This window comes from Mustelus asterias, chromosome 18, assembly GCF_964213995.1.
Source record: "Mustelus asterias chromosome 18, sMusAst1.hap1.1, whole genome shotgun sequence".
NCBI lineage: Eukaryota > Metazoa > Chordata > Chondrichthyes > Carcharhiniformes > Triakidae > Mustelus > Mustelus asterias.
In genome coordinates, this window is record NC_135818.1 from 51422780 (window position 1) to 51442005 (window position 19226).

The 19226-nt window shown below is 42.9% G+C and overlaps 1 long non-coding RNA gene across 1 annotated transcript in view; it reads right to left on the bottom strand.

Moving 5' to 3' along the window:
* Window positions 1-3986: 3986 nt before the first annotated feature.
* Window positions 3987-19226, bottom strand: part of LOC144507132 (uncharacterized) — a 36702-nt gene continuing 21462 nt past the window's right edge. The window contains exon 3 of the long non-coding RNA XR_013500035.1: window positions 3987-4070. This is a non-coding gene — a long non-coding RNA (uncharacterized LOC144507132). The remainder of the gene's footprint in view (window positions 4071-19226) is intronic.

Here is a 19226-nt window from a genome sequence, read left to right on the forward strand (position 1 = left end):
CGCTAATTTCTGGGTTTTACCAAGGTAGGACAAGGGTGGGAGGGGCAACAAATCCATTCCCAGGAGGCGGTTTGCCATTTGAAATCTGTTATTGAGGCCGGCAGCTCTGATTTAACCTGTTTTGCAGGTTTTCGTTATTCCCAGGCTTCAAGAAACCTAGCAGCTGAAGCCAGGTAAAGAGAGCATAAGAGAGAAGGTAAGGACTTTACAATGCGACTGAGAGGCCAGGAGGAGCAGCTTCCCTCCAACCCTTTGAAATTCCACATTTGTGCAACCACGCAGAAATATTTAAATGGCCTGTAAATGTACCCAAATCACCTGCGCACGACAAAATAACTTCAGAGGGTGCACTGATCCCCACTTACTCCAATACAAAGACACCTGGGGATTGAATTGGATCTCCGTGCCCCCGTGCAGGCCCAGGTCGGGGATCGGGCAGACATGACCAGGTAGTAAGCTCCAAAACACTTCCTACCCAACTGGAAGCCAAGCTTCCCAATCAGCCTGACTTCTGATTGAGCAGAAATACACAGGCTGTGGGATTAAAGCTCCACAGCTCACTGGGGAACCCAGACTTCCAGATTTCCTGTCCAAAATTCCACCTACTGCACTCCACACACACACACCACCAAACTCAGACTCCAGAACAAAAGTTCCCCTTGTCTCAAATCAAACCTGCCTGGGTGATGCGACTCAATAGCAAACTGCAGTGTATTTACCCACCGAAATGTTTATACTACTTCCTTGTGTGTTAAGCTACAAGCGTACTTTTTTCAAAAAAAAGCATATCTAATCAGTTTTTTTTAATACGGTGGCACAGTGGTTAGCACTGCTGCCTCACAGTGCCAGGATTCAGCATCGATTCCCGGATTGGGCCACTATCTGTGTGGAGTTTGCGCATTCTACCTGTGTCTGCATGGTTTCCTCCGGTTTCCTTCCACAGTCAGAAAGATGTGCTGGTTAGGTGCATTGGCCATGCTAAATTTTCCCACACTGTACCTGAACAGGTGCCGAAGTGTGGCGACTCGGGGATTTTCACAGTAACTTCATTGCAGTTTTAATGTAAGCCTACTTGTAAATAAACTTTAAAAAACTTGATTGTCAAGTGATTAAAATATAGAAACAGTTGAAAAAAGTGGTAAATTCACATGATGGAAATCTGAAATAAAATCCAAGAAGTTGGAAATACCCGGCATTATCTGTAAAGTGTGCAGATGTGATGAGGATTCCTGCTTCTTCTCCTCCATTTAATAATTTTCAGATGCCTGCCACCCTCTGGGTGAAGACATTTCCCCTCAACTCCTCTGTGCCTCCTGGTCACTAACCTTGCTGTCAAGAGAAGTAAGTATTTCCCATCCACTCTATTTAGAGCCTTCATACACCTCTGTTACATCTCTTCTCAACCTTCTGTCTTCCAAACAACATTGCCTATCCAATCGATCCTCAGAGCTAAAGTTCTCCACTTCTCACAACATCCTTATAAATCTCCTCCGAACCTACTTGTGTGATTACCTCATTCCTGTAATGTGATCGGAGCTCTCTGCAGTACTCTGGGATGTGGGCGTCGCTGGCTGGGCCAGAATTTATTGCCCATCCCTAATTGCCCTTTGACCCTAATTGCCCTTTGAACTGAGTGGCTTGCTAGTCCATTTCAGAGGGCATTTAAAAGTCAACTACTATGGTTCTGGAGTCGCATGTAGGCCTGATCGGGTAAGGACGGCAGATTTAATTCCCTAAAAGATATTTGTGAACCAGATGGGTTTTTAACGACAATCGACAATGTTTTCATGGTCGTCATTAGATTTTTAATTCCAGATTTTTTAAATTGAATTCAAATTTCACCATCTGGCGTGGTGGGATTTGAACCTGAGTCCCCAGAACATTAACATGGATCTGTGAATTACTGATCCAGTGAAAATACCACTATGCCACTGCCTCCCCACTCTTGCTGCAATCTAACTAGTGTTTCACATAGTTCTAGCATAACTTCTCAATGCTTGTATTCTATATTGCGACCAATTAAGGATAGCTTCTGTTTTCCTCCTTAATCATCTTAGGCATTTATCATTTGAGAAAAAGCACAACTGCACCAGCTGTATCAACACAACATCAACAAAAAGAGGGCAGAGACTGGCCACTTGTGACAGGTGACTGACTCTCTGCCTATTCCCTCACGGCCTCTTCCCCCGCCTCAAAGACTCAAGACAGGAGTTTGATGGAACACTTATCAACTTGGTCAAGCATCCTTCCTATTCCAAGATCATATTGACTGCCAATCATGCATTACATCAATAATTTGCAATATTATAGGGAATTGTTTCTACTGACCCATTTCATTATTTACCAGTTCCTAGTGTGAAACTAGTCTGTCGCTAGCTAGGTTCCTTTAACAGTTGAAGGACAGATTGTTCTGCAGTGTAAAGTTCCCTCATGACTGATGCTAATACTCTGGTAAGATGTGTATCTCCCTGGGGTGGGACTGACCTCCTGTCTTTTCTTGCCTCAGATTTGATTACTCTATGGGTTGGCTGGGAATGAGGAAAATTCACTCATCCGGTGCTGCTACATTGGAATGCTGGTCAAACGAGAATTTGAATTCTGAAGTCCAATATCTTACCAATAATTATTAGACTAGTCCAGAGATACCCAGCTTCTATTGAAAGCAAAAATGTTTTCACTGTTTCAATTCAGCTGTTTTTTGTGCAGTTATAATGAATAGTCTAAGGCCAAGGGATTGTGAAGTGGTTAATGGCCAAAGTGAAGGTGGCAGAGTATATTGAGAGAGTAATTAGCGAAGGATATGGAATATTGGGCTTCAGAAATAGAGGTATCGAGTATTTGAGGCGGCACAGTGGTTAGCACTGTTGCCTCAGCGCCAGAGACCCAGGTTCAATTCCTGGCTTGGGTCACCATCTGTGTGGAGTTTGCATGTTCTCCCAATGTCTGCATGGGTTTCCTCTGGGTGCTCCGGTTTCCTCCCACAGTCCGAAAGATGTACTGGTTAGGCGCATTGGCCATGGTAAATTCTTCCTCAGTGTACCCGAACAGGTGCTGGAGTGTGGCGACTGGGGGATTTTCACAGTAACTTCATTGCAGTGTTAATGTAAGCCTACTTGTGACACTAATAAATAAACTTTAAGGTAGGGAAGAAATGCTGAACCTTTTATAAAGCTCTGGCTAGTTCGCAATTAGAAGAGGTGCAGCATCTTAGGAAGGTTTTGAGGGTCCTATAGAGTGTCAAAGGATTTACCTGAATGTTTTAAGGGATGGCGGATTTCTATTGCACTGTTAGTTTGCAAATCTTGAGGTTGTTCTCGGGGGAGTGGAGGGGATTGAGAGGAGATTTGAGAGAGGTTTACAATATTGTGATGGTTTAGACTAAGGAAAAACTGTTCCCATTGGCTGATCACACTAGGACAGATTTAAGTTTCTGAACAAGAGATACAGGGAGTCTGAGGAAGAATTGTATTTTTTTACATAGCAATTGGTGATGACCTGAAGCTCACTGCCCATGAGGGTGGTGGAAGTGAGGATTTTAAAAGGAAGTTGAATGAGCATTTGAGAGCAATAAACTTGTGGGGCTAGAGCAGTGAATGCAACTGGATCTGCAGAGCAACTGGATCTGCAGAGCACCAGCATGAACTTGATGGGCTGAATGGCCTCTACCTGTGTCATAGTGACTTGTAATCTGTATGCAATAATATATAAGAACAGTAGTGTCAATTCTCATAAAATAACATTATTTTCTATAATGGTTTCTACTTTAAATGGTTTGTTTTAGAAAATATATCATTGGCATATTTTTCAAATTAATTGGACAATTCCAGTAACATATTTATTATAGTATTTCATTCCTATATAGTTAGGTGCTTCCAGGACACTGAATTCATTCTAATAAACAAATGTCATGCCTTGAACTTCAAATTAATTTTAATATGTTAAACTGACTACAAATGGCTGCAAAAAGATGGCTACCTGAGAATCACCTGAATTCTCCTGTGGATTGAAATACTCCACTCAAGAAGGAACAAAAGAGACATTCCAGACTGATGTTGGCTTGATGCTTTTTCCTGAAAATTAATTCAAAAGGGTAATTTCAAATTGAATTCGTCATTCAGATGCAAAGACATCGGCTGAATCAAATTCCCGATGTGTGAAATCCACAGCACGGGATGTATAATCTACTTAACCACTTGCCTTACTTTGGAAAAGGACTTTGGACTTTTAAACGGTCGTGTGATGAGACGGCCATGCTTTCTGTTTGCTTTCAAAATTATAGCAAGAAGACAGAGTTCCATCAGAAGTCATCTAAGCAGCCAAGGTTATAAACAGCAATACCTTGAAAGTGGGAGAAGGACTCCCCCTTCCAACCGCAACCTGTTCCGACTTCAAGTTCACCTAAGAACCAACCTCCTGGAAATTTGACTACATAGAAACCTCACCGTTTACTGAGAATCCTCTACAAGATACAAAAATCTGAAGACACGTACCAACCAACTCAAGAACAGCTTCTTCCTGCTGCCATCAGACTTTTGAATGGACCTACCTCGCATTAAGTTGATCTTTCTCTACACCCTAGCTATGACTGTAACACTACATTTTGCACATTCTCGTTTCCTTCTCTATGAACGGTATGCTTTGTATTGTGTGCAAGAAACAACATTTTTCATTGTATACTAATGCATGTGACAATAAATCAAATCAAGAAGACCTTCACTTCAACATATCTAAGAAACTGCAGGCTTGCCACAAAAGAGATTGAGACAATCATAAATTATAATTGTATTGTATTACCATCACCTGTACCTAGTCTTAGTGCGTGAGTCAAGTGAGTGAGCCTCCATGGAAAATGTGTGATCATAATTAACTTTCATTATTTTAAAACTCTAAGCTTGCTGCTGGAAATTATTTAAGTTTAAATTAAGTTAGGGTAAGAAAATGCACATTTGTACATTCAAGCATATTAATCACAAACAGTAAAAAAGAACACACAAATGTTGTCCATGACGCAGCTAACTGCCTTCACTCTTTAACAGCTGTTATAAGTTACAAATGATTTGAGGTTTGGCAACTTTAATTTACTCCCCATAGAATGAAATTCCACATCACAAAGGTCCCAAATTTAGAATTACTGTGGCAATTTCAGTTATGGTTTCCATGGAAACATTGTGTACAGGAAGTTGATTCAAAATTTCTACTTTGATTGCAGTCAAAAATCATTTTTCTGGATAACTGTTCAGAAGGGTTGGGTGGGGTAGCTGATTCAAAAACATTATCATGCCGCATCTGGGACTTTTGTTCAAATTGATCCCAGACGGATCTCTTGTGTCTCCCCCTCCCCCTCTAACTAAAACGTGTTTGAACAGCTACCATCTAGTTCCAAATTCACTAATCCCTGTGGCACAAAACTGCCCTCAAACTGGCACAATTGGCATTCAACACTGTTGTTGAAAGTAGTCAACAAAGTGATGATGAAAATATAAATCCAATTTTTTACTGTTTTTAGACAAACTCTGTACTATTTTGCTAAGACATTATTTTTGAAATTGTTACTTTAACCATGCATATTGGCATTCTAACTGAGACTAATTGAAAAGAATGTGAGAGTTGTGCCCTGAATTACTGCATCGCACACACAATCCTTCTCTGTTCAACCATGACAATTAATTCTAGCACCCACAGAGCAATGGGTATCGGCGTTGTCACAATATTATGAGTTCTTCAGAGCTCTGTGGCGTATATTTCTTAATGACAAAAACAGCCACCAACTTCAAGATCATATTTTTAAAACAATTCATCTTAAATGGTACAACCACATCGTCAATTGGAGCTCTGATCAATTGTACCTTGAAGCAGTGGAAAGTGGATCCACGAATGTAGATCTCATGTGGTGCCAATTTATTCTGCCAGGTTTACTCATGTACTTTTGTATCCCAACAGCAAGCCCTGATACTTGGCATTTAATATACATTCTAAAAGAAAGACTCAAATGTATATAGTGCTTTTCATAGCCATTGGATGTCTCGAAGCATTTTGCCATTAGTCAAGTACATTTGAAATGTAGTCACTGTTGTAATGTTGGAAATGTGGCAGCTAATTTGTGCTCTGCAAACTCCCACAAAGCAATGTAGAAATGACCAAATAATCTGTCTTTGTCATGCTGACCGAGGGATAAGTATTGTCCAGTACACCAGGAATAACTCCCCTCTCCTCCTCCAAAATAGTGCCATGGGATCCTTAACATCCACCTGAGCAGGCCTCGATTTCAGGCCTTATTCCAAAAGGTGACACCTCAAACAGTGCTATGTTCCCTTGATGCTACACTGGAGTGCCAACCTAGGTTTATTTATTGTGAAGTTACTGAACCATGAAGTCTTTTCGATGAATGCTTTTCAGGATTTCATGCCAGATAACATTTTTAATGTTAAATATAGAATTATATGTACATTGTAACCACAAAGATTAACAATCCATTCTGATTTTTTTTTTATTCATTGGTGTGACATGGGCGTCGCTGGCTGGCCAACATTTATTGCCCATCCCTAGTTACCCTTGGAGGGCAGTTGAGAGTGAACCACATTGCTGTGGCTCTGGAGTCACATGTAAGCCAGACCAGGTAAGGACGGTAGATTTCCTCCTCCAAAGGACATTAGTGAACCAGATGGGATTTTTCTGACAATCCACAACGGTTTCATGGTCACCTATAGATTCTTAATTCCAGATTTAATTTTATTAAATTCAATTCCACCATCTGCTGTGACGGGATTAGAACCCGGGTTCCCAGAACATTAGCCGAGTTTCTGGATTAATGCCTAGTGGATTAATAGTGTGACGATATCACTAGGCCATTGTCTCTCCTCTTATTATGCTACATTTACATTTGAATACATCCTTGATGTATTCAAAGCAATGTAGAATGTATTCACTTGATCCACTTCAGATCAGCCATGATCTTATTGAATGGCGGGGCAGTCTCGAGGGGCTAGATGGCCTACTCCTGCTCCTATTTCTTATGTTCTTATGAATACTGTAATGAACTGTTTGATTTGTTGCGTAGGCAACAATGCCATCACTTTAAAAGAGAATTACAAAGAGAGCGGATAGAAAATGCAATGGTATTTATTTTTAATAGAGAGCTCTGCTGGAGTTGTAATAAAAAGTGAGGATTAATTGAAATAAATAAATATTGAGCTGCTTATCCTTTATAGTATGCTAGTGTGGAAGTTAAAATGTTTAGATTGAAGTTTCATAGTATGGAAGTTAAATTGTGCGGAGGTTAAAGTTTCATGCTGCCTTTGTACAGTAGTGGAAAATGTTTATCAGTTTACAGATTTCGAAAGGGGTCAGTATCTGATATTCAGCATGAACAGGCTAATCTTCATCTGCGTAGACCCCATAACATTCTGTTTTTCGGCCTTCACCAGAGGGTGAGCAAGACCAGATTTTTCCATAACGCATACCAAAGACAAGTTATAGGGATATGCTATGCAAATGAAGGACTAGCAGAAGTCAGTTTTTTTCATCGAACAAGACGGGGCGAAAAGCCAGGGTTTAATTGGCGAATATGCATGCAAATAAAGGATTAGAAAAATTGCCTGTTTCTGATTTGCTGTAATTGCCAAATTGTTTGTTTGTAACTTCAGAAACCCTTGCAGGACAACTGCAAGCTGGTTTCTCCTTGTGCACAAATCATTAAAGGCCTCTCATCAGATTATGCGTGGTGTCTAGCGCTGTATGTATTCAAGTCGACTAAGAGTGCCTAAGGTTGCTGGTACTCAGGATCTCTGACACTAGTCATTGTAATTTAAAGCAATGATCCTTAACGATCTGACATGCTACTAAAATGACCTGAAGCCTTTTAACCATAGAAAATATTTTCTGTTAAACAAAATCTTTCAGCTGTGTTGCCTTTAGTTTTCTGACGTGGATTTCCCCAGCCTTCTGTCGACACGTTCCAGTTCTTGGACTATCAAGGTCAGGAAGCATCAAGTGATCAGTTGTCTTCGGGTACCCTGCTACATCTTAGCTGTTGGGAGTTTCTACTATTCACATCTTGTCACAAGAGGAGCAATCAATGATGTGCAGAGGTTCAACATTTTCCAGATTCAATTAGGAGAAGGTCTACTAGGATTTTAATGAAATTGTTGTCAAATTAACTCATATTAAGGGGGAAAATAATTTTTAAATTATCTCGGCTGAAATTTTGGTTGGAATTCGACTCTAAAAGCACTTTCTCATATCTAAATAAGCAAATATATTGCAAATCTAAATCAAAGTATTAAATTAGAAAAATGACTCCAGCATGGAATTTTTATAACTTATTAGGGATTTCAATAAGTTCTTGATTGCAAAGGAAGAAGTAAAATGCTACATTTTTTCTTATGACAGACATTTCCTCTCTCAACTCCAGATATATGGTCATCCAATTTCAGACATGGCAGGTAGTAGCAACCTAAATCTAGAATAACTGGGTAGCAATTGGGGTAGAGGCATGGACTGATTTTATTCCCTCCTGCAGTAATTAAGGGACACTGAAGTCAATTTCTCTCCACATCTGCCCACAAATCCAACCCCACCAGTTCCATGGTTGGGAACAGCTAGTCCAGCACAGATCAAGGGGTAGATTTTAATGTGGACTGCCTGACTTGAATGGGGTGATAGTGGTTTGAAAATGATTACTGGTACATTATTGCAGACATCATCCTCAAAGGGTCCTTAACCAGAGCATTTGGGTGCTTAACTGTTTTAGCTGCTAAGTCTCAGAATGTGCACATCTGGGTGCTATGATATACAAAGGGCGTTGATTGTAATTTTGAGGGACAACACAGCAAAGGATGTATCATGGACGCTTCCGGTTTTCCAGGTGGTATCGCGGAAGAGGCACCAAAAAAGGTACTCTTAAAATGATTTTTGTGGGTCAGGGGAAGAAGAGTTCCTTGGACTGTGTGTGGAGTTTGCACATTCTCCCCGTGTCTGCATGGATTTCCTCCAGATGCTCCAGTTTCCTCCCACAATCCAAAGATGTGCGAGTTAGGTGCATTGGCTATGCTAAATTGACCCTAGTGTCAGGGAGATTAGCAGGGTAAATACTTTGGTTATGGGGATAGGGCCTGGGTGGGAATGTGGCCGGTGTAGACTCGATGGCCGCCTTTTGCACTGTAGAGATTCTATGATTCTCTACAAGGACAGGATGGGCCACTATTACTCCAGACTTCCAGCCTCTACAATTTCCTTCCTCAGCTCCCCGAGATCCACCTTCCCGTTGGTCGGGTTGGTCTCCTAGTTGCCCAATTGTGCACTGACATAAAGCTATTCAAGATTGGTGTGATTAATGTGATGTCTGTCTGGCACCTGCAGCCTATTCTTGCTATGGTAATGCAGCCTGAACTCCACCAATCAACCAATGGTTCAAATCTATCTCCTAGGATTATTTCTGGAACCATACTCTGTATGGCTCACATCAAAAGATGCATCCAATGACTGACTCATCATTGAACCTCAAGTCACTTAAAATGTAATGATGTAATAGCTCTATATAAGTATTCCATTTTTAGTTAATATTCTTAATATTAAATATAAAAATATTTGATATGTTAATATTTTTCATGCTTGGAGAATATATTTTACAGATTGTTGCACCTTACGAGCTATTCATAACATGCATTGACAATTTTTTTTCAGCTCTTAAGTATAACTTTTTAAAATTTATTGTTCACATTTTATAGCTGTTTTAAAAAAGGAATAACGGCGAAGTCCCCTTGTATTAGTGTTTCCAAAACTGGCTGCTACCAAAATTGACACAGTTAGTAAAGTGATTTATTTCCAGTTGCTGCAGGAGTCAAACCCACGTCAGAGATTTATAATGAGGAAATAGCAGAGATGGTGACAGAATATGTGCAAGACGGAAATGAAGCACTCTGTGTAAAGGAGAATTATCTCATGGCAATGTCCAGCTGTATTCTATGCTTTAGAACTAATTGGAAGCTGTCTTGCCCTATTAACATTTTAAAAATGGATTCCGATTTAATTAAATATCACCATCTTATTTTATTCAAGTGTATGTACAATATAAACATGTATGCATGTGTGTACATGTAAATGATTCATAAATCGAAGTTAAAATGCATCATAGATCTCTACAGTGCAGAAGGTGACCATTCAGCCCATCAAGTCTGCACTGACAACAACTCCACCCAGGCACTATCCTCATAATCCCACGTATTTACCCTGCTGGCCCCCCTGACACTAAGGGGCAATTTAACATGGCCAATCAACCTATCCCGCACATCTTTGGAGTGTAGGAAGAAACCAGAACACCCTGAGGAAACCCACACAGACAAGGGCAGAATGTGCAAACTCCAGACAGTCACCCAAGGCTGGAATTGAACCCAGGTCCCTGGCGCTGTGAGGCAGCAGTGCTAATCACTGTGCCACCACCGTGTTGCCCAAGTATACAATGCATCTTATTGTATAATATTTACAGCCTAGAAATATGCCATTTGACCCAACAGGTTCATGTGGTTCCTCCAAATCTTCTTCTAACCCCATCTACATGTCCCTCTTTTTTTCCTCTCTCATGTGTTTAAATAGTTTCCCCTTAAATGATAGTCGCCTCAAATACTCCATGAAGTAGTGAGTTCCATATTTCTGCATATAGGAATTTATTAGTGGTTATCCTATATCTATGTTCCTTATTTCTGATCTTCCCTGCAAGTGGAAATATATTTTCTGTGCCTACCATATCGAATCCTTTCTTAAACAGTCTTAAATCTTAGATATCCAGTCACTCTCCGTCTTCTCTTCCACCAATATCATCCAGTCACAGAGCACATGCACCCCATTTGATTGTCCAAATAAAGAAGTGGTGCTAGTTTGGCAGCGTGTTAAATATGCTCATATATTTTCTCTGTTTACACTAACGGAGGGAGTGAGAAGTTGTGAAGGATTGCAGATGGCTGCTGCAGTATGTAGACTAGGAAGCTCCAGAAAAAGTGGGAAAGGCAAGTGCTGCTGATCGTAGTGGAATGTACTCCATTCCTTGGAAAGATCACTGGCTGTGAATTGTGACAGAATGAGACAGATGAGTGCATTTAAAAAGTTGGAAATTGAGAAATAACTGGTGGGAAAAAGATCTGAATGAGATTGACTCTGTAGATACCACTAGCTCAACCATTTATTGTTTATGTTAATTAATACACAGTATCCTGTTCTTTGCAGACTGAAAGAATATGTATGCATATTACACCTGTTTCATCTGAACAAAATAAATGATAGAATGAATCAGCAAATGGCTATGTCAATGCCTTGACCAATCAGGATCAACCTGGCTGGTTTAAATTTCAAATAATGCTTGACAGTTAACTGTCAATCACCATCAACTAGTGCACTCTTCATGGCAATATCTCTTCCAATCAGAGTCCACTTACCTACCAATAAACACCCTCTTCTCATACAGCCTTCCTAGAAAGCTTTAAACCTTTGAAATCCCTGGAAATCTTTAGAAAACCTTTGTTTTCATTCAATTTCAAAGTCCAGTACCTTTAACTAGCCTTTGATTGACAGCTTTATGTTTTTTACACCGCATGCTCAAACTTTGTTTATTTATCTTTCCCTTCATGGTTGAATTCGCCTGAAGTGACCCCCATTGTTCCTAACCACAATGTATATAAACATCTTATTCGGCATGGAAAGACTGAAGCCATTGCCTCTGTCCCCAATACTCGATTACATCCTGCTCCCTGGAAGCTCTCTACAATTGACCATTTGCACTCTTGGTGTTACATTTGACCCAAAGATGAGACCACCTATCTACACCACCATCAAGAATATCTATCTCCGCCTTTGTAACCTGACCCTGTCCCATCTCAACTCATCTGTTGCTGAAATCTATAAGGGGAAGGTTAGCTCTGAGGGTGGTTAAGATCTTTTGGAACTGTTTTAAGTATTGTTTTCTGTGTGACGCCGTTTTGTAATTTTAATGTTTTTCTTTATTAATAAAAATTTATTTTACTACAAAATCATTTCAAGTAGTCAGGGATATAATTTCCTGAGTTCAGAACCTCTCCTCATACTTTGCAAATTTCAAAAGCTGTTTTGGCAGCTGATTCAAACTTTCCTTTGGGATTTGGATCGCTCAACATTTACCATCTGCGATTCCATAACAGCTGGTATGATGAATTGTTAAAGTTGGGCGTAACATATGTTAACTCCTCCTTCTATATAGTGCTGTGGCTAACAACCACAACAAACATGTAGTCCCAGGTTCTTGGATTCAAACCAGTAATTTGTGTGAAGAAGGTCTTGTGGTGCAATGGTATTGTCCCTACTCTGGGCCAGAAATCCTGGATTTGAATCCCAATTTAGGCCCTGATGGCCACAGTAGGTGCACTCATAATATGACCAAACAGGCTGATTATCAGCCTGTAAACCTTTCCGATATGCCTGATGGCAGGTGGCAAGAGCAGGAGAGCTTCCTAGTCAGTCATACTGCAGAAGGCAATGGCAAACCACTACAATGTTTTGCCTTAATCATGGGCCAATCCAATTGACATCCATGGTCACCAATGCCTTTCCCCCAAGTAATCATTTAATGCCCTCTTGAATGCCTTGACTGAACCTGCCTCCACCACAAGTGCATTCCAGACCCAACCACTCAGTGTGAAGAGGATTTTTCTCAGGTCCCTAATTTAATATTTTAACTAGGCAACTTACCTCAATTTTTAGCTGTGTTTTAAATGAATGCCTACAGAGAAGATATCCTAGGCCTCGGGAAACAAGAAACATAAGAAGTAGGAGCAGGCCATCTGGCCCCTCAAGCCTGCTCTGCCACTCAATGAGATCATGGCTGGTCTTTTCATGGACTCGGCTCCACTTACCCACCTGCTCACCATAACCCTTAATTCCTTTACTGTTCAAAAATTTATCCTTGCCTTAAAAACATTCACTGAGGTAGCCTCAACTGCTTCACTGGGCAGGGAATTCCAAAGATTCACAACCCTTTGGGTGAAGAAATTCCTCCTCAACTCAAAACTGCTCCCCCTTATTTTGAGGCTATGCCTCTAAGTTCTAGTTTCACCCGCCAGAGAAAACAACCTCCCCGCTTCTAACTAATCCATTCCCTTCATAATTTTATATGTTTCTATAAGATTCCCCCTCGTTCTTCTAAATTCCAATGAGTATAGCCACAGTCTACTCAGTCTGTCCTCATAAGCCAACCCTCTAAACTCCAGAATCAACCTAGTGAATCTCCTCTGCACCCCTTCCAGTGCCAGTATATCCTTTCTCAAGTAAAGAAACCAAAACTGTACACAATACCCCAGGTGTGGCCTCACCAGCACCTTATACAGCTGCAACATAGCTTCCCTGTTTTAAACTCCATCCCTCTCGCAATGAAGGACAAAATTCCATTTGCCGCCTTAATTACCTGCTGCACCTGCATACCAACGTTTTGCGATTCATGCACGAGGACACCCACACCCCTTTACACAGCAGCATGCTGCAATTTATTTATCATTTAAATAATAGTCCATTTTGCTGTTATTCCTACCAAAATGGATGACCTCAGGAAGCTGGAAGGATGTGAGGATGACCAGATGCACCCATTATTGCCTTTCCAGCACTGCTTGTGGGCAAAGAGGAGCAGAAACAAACTTGTTTTCCACTCCCTGTGACTGGATGACCCCAGTATCAAACCCCTGCAATCTATCCACGTACACATCTGCCGCTCTGATCTAACTGCCCCAGGAAAGTCATGGCGGCACGGTAGCACAGTGGTTATGGCGGCACGGTAGCACAGTGGTTAGCACTGCTGCTTCACAGCTCCAGGGTCCCGGGTTCAATTCCCGGCTCGGGTCACTGTCTGTGTGGAGTTTGCACATTCTCCTCGTGTCTGCGTGGGTTTCCTCCGGGTGCTCCGGTTTCCTCCCACAGTCCAAAGATGTGCGGGTTAGGTTAATTGGCCAGGTTAAAAAAATTGCCCCTTAGAGTCCTGGGATGCGTAGGTTAGAGGGATTAGTGGGTAAAATATGTGGGGGTAGGGCCTGGGTGGGATTGTGGTCGGTGCAGACTCGATGGGCCGAATGGCCTCCTTCTGCACTGTAGGGTTTCTATGATTCTATGAAAGATCTCTTATGTCTCCCCTAATCGTCCCATGCCCCCTGGTCCTGCCTTGTCCCCTCAGCTCATGATCTCTCCCTCCCTCCCTTTTCTATTCTCTGCTTCCCCAGTTGCTGCCTGCATGGTGCCACAGGCCTTCCTGTCCATTAGCCACCCAACCGTCCAATCTAACTGGCTGCGAGCCAGGAAACTGAGTCCAAAAGATTAACTTGAGTCTCGCTATTAAATTTGGTAGGGATCTGTCACTCCAGCTCTTCCATCCCACTTTCCCGTAAATATTGGAGCCATGATACCTGCAATATTTTTCTCCTCTGTTCTTTTTTAGCCAAGACAGAGAGACCTCATTCAATTAAACGCGATTGAATCAAATTACCAGAACAAACCTATATTTAGTTTTTAATAGAATGTCCTTTGCATGACCTCAGCCTGGATATGAGTTCCCATTCCTTCCCTGAGCAGTTGGTTTATGAAATGATTCTATAGGGAACACTAATAATAACCGCATTATATCCGTTCAACTGTAAACAACGCAAATATAAAAACCTGTTGATGCTTGGAACAGGAGTTGTAACAGGAGCCTTGCATATCTACCGAAAGAAGCAGGAAAAGCATAACTACCTAAAATGGTGTGTGAGAGTCAGCAGAACACACTGTACATAAATACATGGATCCACCAAAGTAGTATTTGTTTCATGAGCAAGTTATTCATATTAGGCCTTTTGCTGCATAAATCATTTTTAGCGTGTAGCTCAAGGAAAGCAGTGACCAATAAATTCATGCAATCTTGGTTCATTAGCTTCTCACCCCTGCGATGCGGTTTGTTGTGAGAATCACCTTTTTCTGTATAACGATGAGACGTCCAACATTTATTATTTTATACACAAGTAACAAATAGATAAATGTCTTTCTTTCCACCTAATTACTTAAAAATTTCAAAGTTTATTTATTAGTAGTAAGTAGACTTGCTTATTACTAATAAATAAACTGACTGTGAAATTCCCCTAGTCGCCACGCTCCAGCAGCACCTGTTCAGGTAACAGGAGAATTTAGCAAGGCCAATGCACCTAACCAGTACGTCTTTCGGACTGTGGGAGGAAACCCACGCAGACACGGGGAGAATGTGCAAACCCACACAGACAGTGACCCAAGCCGGGAATTGAACCCGGGTCCCTGGCATTGTGAGGCAGCAGTGCTAATCGCTGTGCCACCGCAGAATGCTGCTACTCCAACCATCCTGATTGATTTCTTGGTAGAGATGAATGAGAAAGGCTGGGATGAGATTTAATTGAAGCATCAGCACAGGTTTGGAATGGTTGGGACAATGAGCCTGTTTTGTGTTGCATATTCCTTGCCGTGCTGTGGTGTTCTTTTTGCTTTTGAACATTTCCCCAGTGTGAAACTAGAAAATGACTTGTATAAAAATTCAGGTCGACTTGCGCCTGGAAGAATGAGTTTGTGTTAAACATCTGGATTGCATCTAAAAAGCTGATATACAGTGAGTTCATCACCCAGGCCTGAGGTCAGAAGGCAGCTTTCCTCAGATGGGAAAGTCTGCCTGGAAGTCCCAATCAGGCACTGGCAGGGATTTTCCGAGCCCTACCGACACGTGTGCGAATCCTGTGTGGTCGTGAGCAAGCCAGAACGGGATTTGCACTGGGGAGATCTCATTCCGAGATCTTCCCTGACCCCCTTCCCCCACTGGCAACATGATCAGGTTCATGCCCAGTAAGGGGGAGGGGGATCTGGTGTTTGCATTGCGGGAGGGGTGGTGATGCCTGCATTGCAGCAGGGGGAGGGGTTTCTGACGCCCTGGTGCTGGGGGAGGGTCTTTAACTTCAACTTAAGATCTGGGTGCCCCAAATCCTGTGGAACTGGCCTTGCCCTCAGCAATAAAGGTGCAAAACACATATCCTCCCCTCTCCACCCCAACCCCCTGCTTTTCTTTGACAGACTGTTGGAAGATCTGGAGAGAAAACCTGCCTTTTCCCTGGAGTGAAACTTGCCGGTTTTCAGTGAGAAACGGACACCTTGAGTCTGATTCTTACCAAAATGGGCGCAAAAACCTGGTAAAGTCGGGCGTGAGGTGAGTAGCGTGATCCGTACCCGCCTCCATGTCGGTTCCCCCATTACCGAGGCCCGAAAATGGTCGCGATCAGGACCAGGCCAGAAACGGGTGTGACAGCCATTTAAATGCATTTAAATTGACTTAATGGCCTGCGCACCCAATCTTACTGACACTCCCCCCTTTACCACCACATTCGCCCATCTGGAATCAGCGCAAAACAGATAAGCTCCATATAAGTCCGATTCGGATGCTCCAGTTGGTGAGGAGGTAAGTGCCGAGCATCCGACAGCTCTCTGCTTGAGATTGGTTGGGGGGGGGGGGGTGGGGGGGGGGGGTGGGTGGGAAGGGGGGACCGCTGCCACGCTGCCTGTGATCAATGAGGGGGGGGGAGGGGCCCGCGATCGGTCTGGCTGCCGGTGGGGGGGGGATAAGGGAGTCAGTAATGATGTGGGGGTGGGGCAATGTCTGTGGGGGCCAAGGGGGGGGCATTATCCAGCCCAGGAGCGATGTGGCAGGGGAGCCGCATTCTATCATCGTTTTTCTGCGCATGCGCAGTTGGAAGTGCCGATCGGAGCTGCAGGATTTCGGGCGCATTAAGCCCCACCCACAGGCTTGTGCAGCACGATTCGGACTCACTGATATTTTTTCAGACAGAGTGCGCATGGGGGTGCCTCAGAATGGGTCTAAAAGTCGGACCTGAAACGCTCCCAGTTTCAAGTCCGCCCAGAACTTAGAATCAAAATGGTAAAATAGGCCCCTTTGTTCGCAATTCACCCCAATCGGCTCTATGTGCCCATGCCAACAGGAAAACTGGAGTGTTTCCCACTGGCATTAACAGTGCCTGTCAGGTGGCATTCACCCACCTGATCGATGCAGATTTATGCATCGCAGGAAGCACGGTGCCAGCCTGACGTTTCAGAGGTTGGGGCATCGTTTTTAGGGGTGGCCTGATCTCAGCATTCCAACATAGGCCTCCTTTCCCCCCACAATGGAAAAGACACCCCACCCCAGAGGAGCACGGGAGCACCCTCAAAGCCTCCACACACAGAGGGACCCGCCCCCACCACTGAGAGAATAGGCTACTGCCCCTTACCCCCCCCCCCAACCAACACCTTGCAGGCATGAGGGTTACCCAACCTCCCCCCACCAGACAAAAACTCTGATATAGAATTGCCACAAAACACTCTTCCCCCAGGCCCCTCCACTCCAGGTCCCGTCTCTCGGTAGTGCCATCTTGCATTTTCCCTGGCACTGATACCCTGGAAGTGAGACCCTAATCTAGCACTTTGGATCCATAAGCACTGCATTAACCAACATGATCCCCCCCTCAGGGTCCACTGTGCTAGGTCCAGAAATATCCTGCACCCTCTCCTTTCCTTCTCCCCTATGTACTCTGAATGATATATTTTGTCTGTGTAGTGCACAAGAAACATTACTTTTCACTGTATTCCAATACACGTGACAATAATAAATCAAATCAAGTCAGAATCATAGAAACATAGCAGTTGGGGGAAGGAGGAAGCCATTTGGCCCTTCGAGCCTGCTCCGCCATTTATTACGATCATGGCTGATCATCCAACTTAATAGCCTATTCCTATAGAAACATAGAAGATAGGAGCAGGAGGAGGCCATTATCATCAAAGTCCGCCCTGTGCTTTTCCCGCTGAGGAGGTGGGTGCATTGTGGGAGGTCGCTGCATTGGCTTCCAGCCAACCAATGATCTTACAAAGAGCAGTTTTGTATAATCAACGGGTTTCTGCCTGGTCTGGGCAGGAAGCGGCTGGGGCAGCGAGGTGAATAGCGACAGGTTTGATGCCTGTTCGGAATCCACTTTTAGCCCCAACGCCCTATTCGGCTGGACATCAGGATTCCCGCCAGTGGAAAATTCCGCCCACTGTGATCGGAAATGAGCAAATTCAGCTCATTAAAAGACTCCGCTGTTCCAATGTAATCAAAATCCCCTGATGCTATAAACATCACTGAGAAAAGCAGCAGAGGCCTGGCTGAATTGTAATTGGAAATGTCAAACGATTGCCCCTTCAACAAAAGTCAACACGGTTTTTGATCATCTTCAGTGGTCTGAGAGGAATTTTCCATTGTTGTTTCTTCTTTGAATTGGCTTTGAGGTTTTTGATTTGTTTTGTTTTTGCCTCTCCCAGGAGATTCCGTGGCTGTTGGTGGATGGGGAAGTTCGAGGTTTATTGCAAGACAGCTGGATGGGACAGACTTGGGGGAGCAGCTGGCCACTTCCTGTCTGTCTTTTATGTCCTAGTTAGAAGTCTGACAACACCAGGTCCTACACAAACCTCTCTGGTACTCCTGCCCCAAGCTCACATTCAACATGCTGCATGGTGGAAATATGCATTTTTTAAAAAGTGTGACTCCTGTTTTTCAACTTAAATAGCTTAAGTAAACTAGCTATGGGCACAAATAACCCTAAGCTATCTAGGGACTGTGAAAAGAGCAGATGGTTGTAACGTGTCAGCTGTAGTTCTATGCTAGCATTCTTGACTCTGAGTGGGAAAGTTGTTGGTTCGAGTCCCACTTGAGCATCAAAATATAAACCATAGTTGAGTGCAATACTGAGGTAGAGCTGCACTGTTAGTGATGCTATAGTTTGGATACAACCTTAGCCTCGGGCCCCGACTCAAAAGATCCCATGGCACAACTTCAAAGGCCAGCAGGGAAATTCTCCATAGCATCCTGGCCAATATTCATCCCTCCATCAACATGACTAAAAATAGATCATTTGGTCGTTATCGCATCGCTGTTTCTCAGAGCTTGCTGTATGCAAATTGACGACACTGTTTCCTTTATTACAACAGTGACTGTGCTACAAATTGGCTGTAAAGTGCTTTGGGATATCCTGAAGCTGTTAACTGTTCTGTTTTCTCCACAGATAATGTGCCTGACTCACTGAGTGTTTTCAGCATTTCCTGTTCTTTGTTTCTGATTTTCAGGACATGCAATTTTGGAGGGAAGTTTTGTTTCAAAAGAAGTAAAACTCTGATGAATATTACTTCTTCCAAGGCAGTCCTTTGGTATC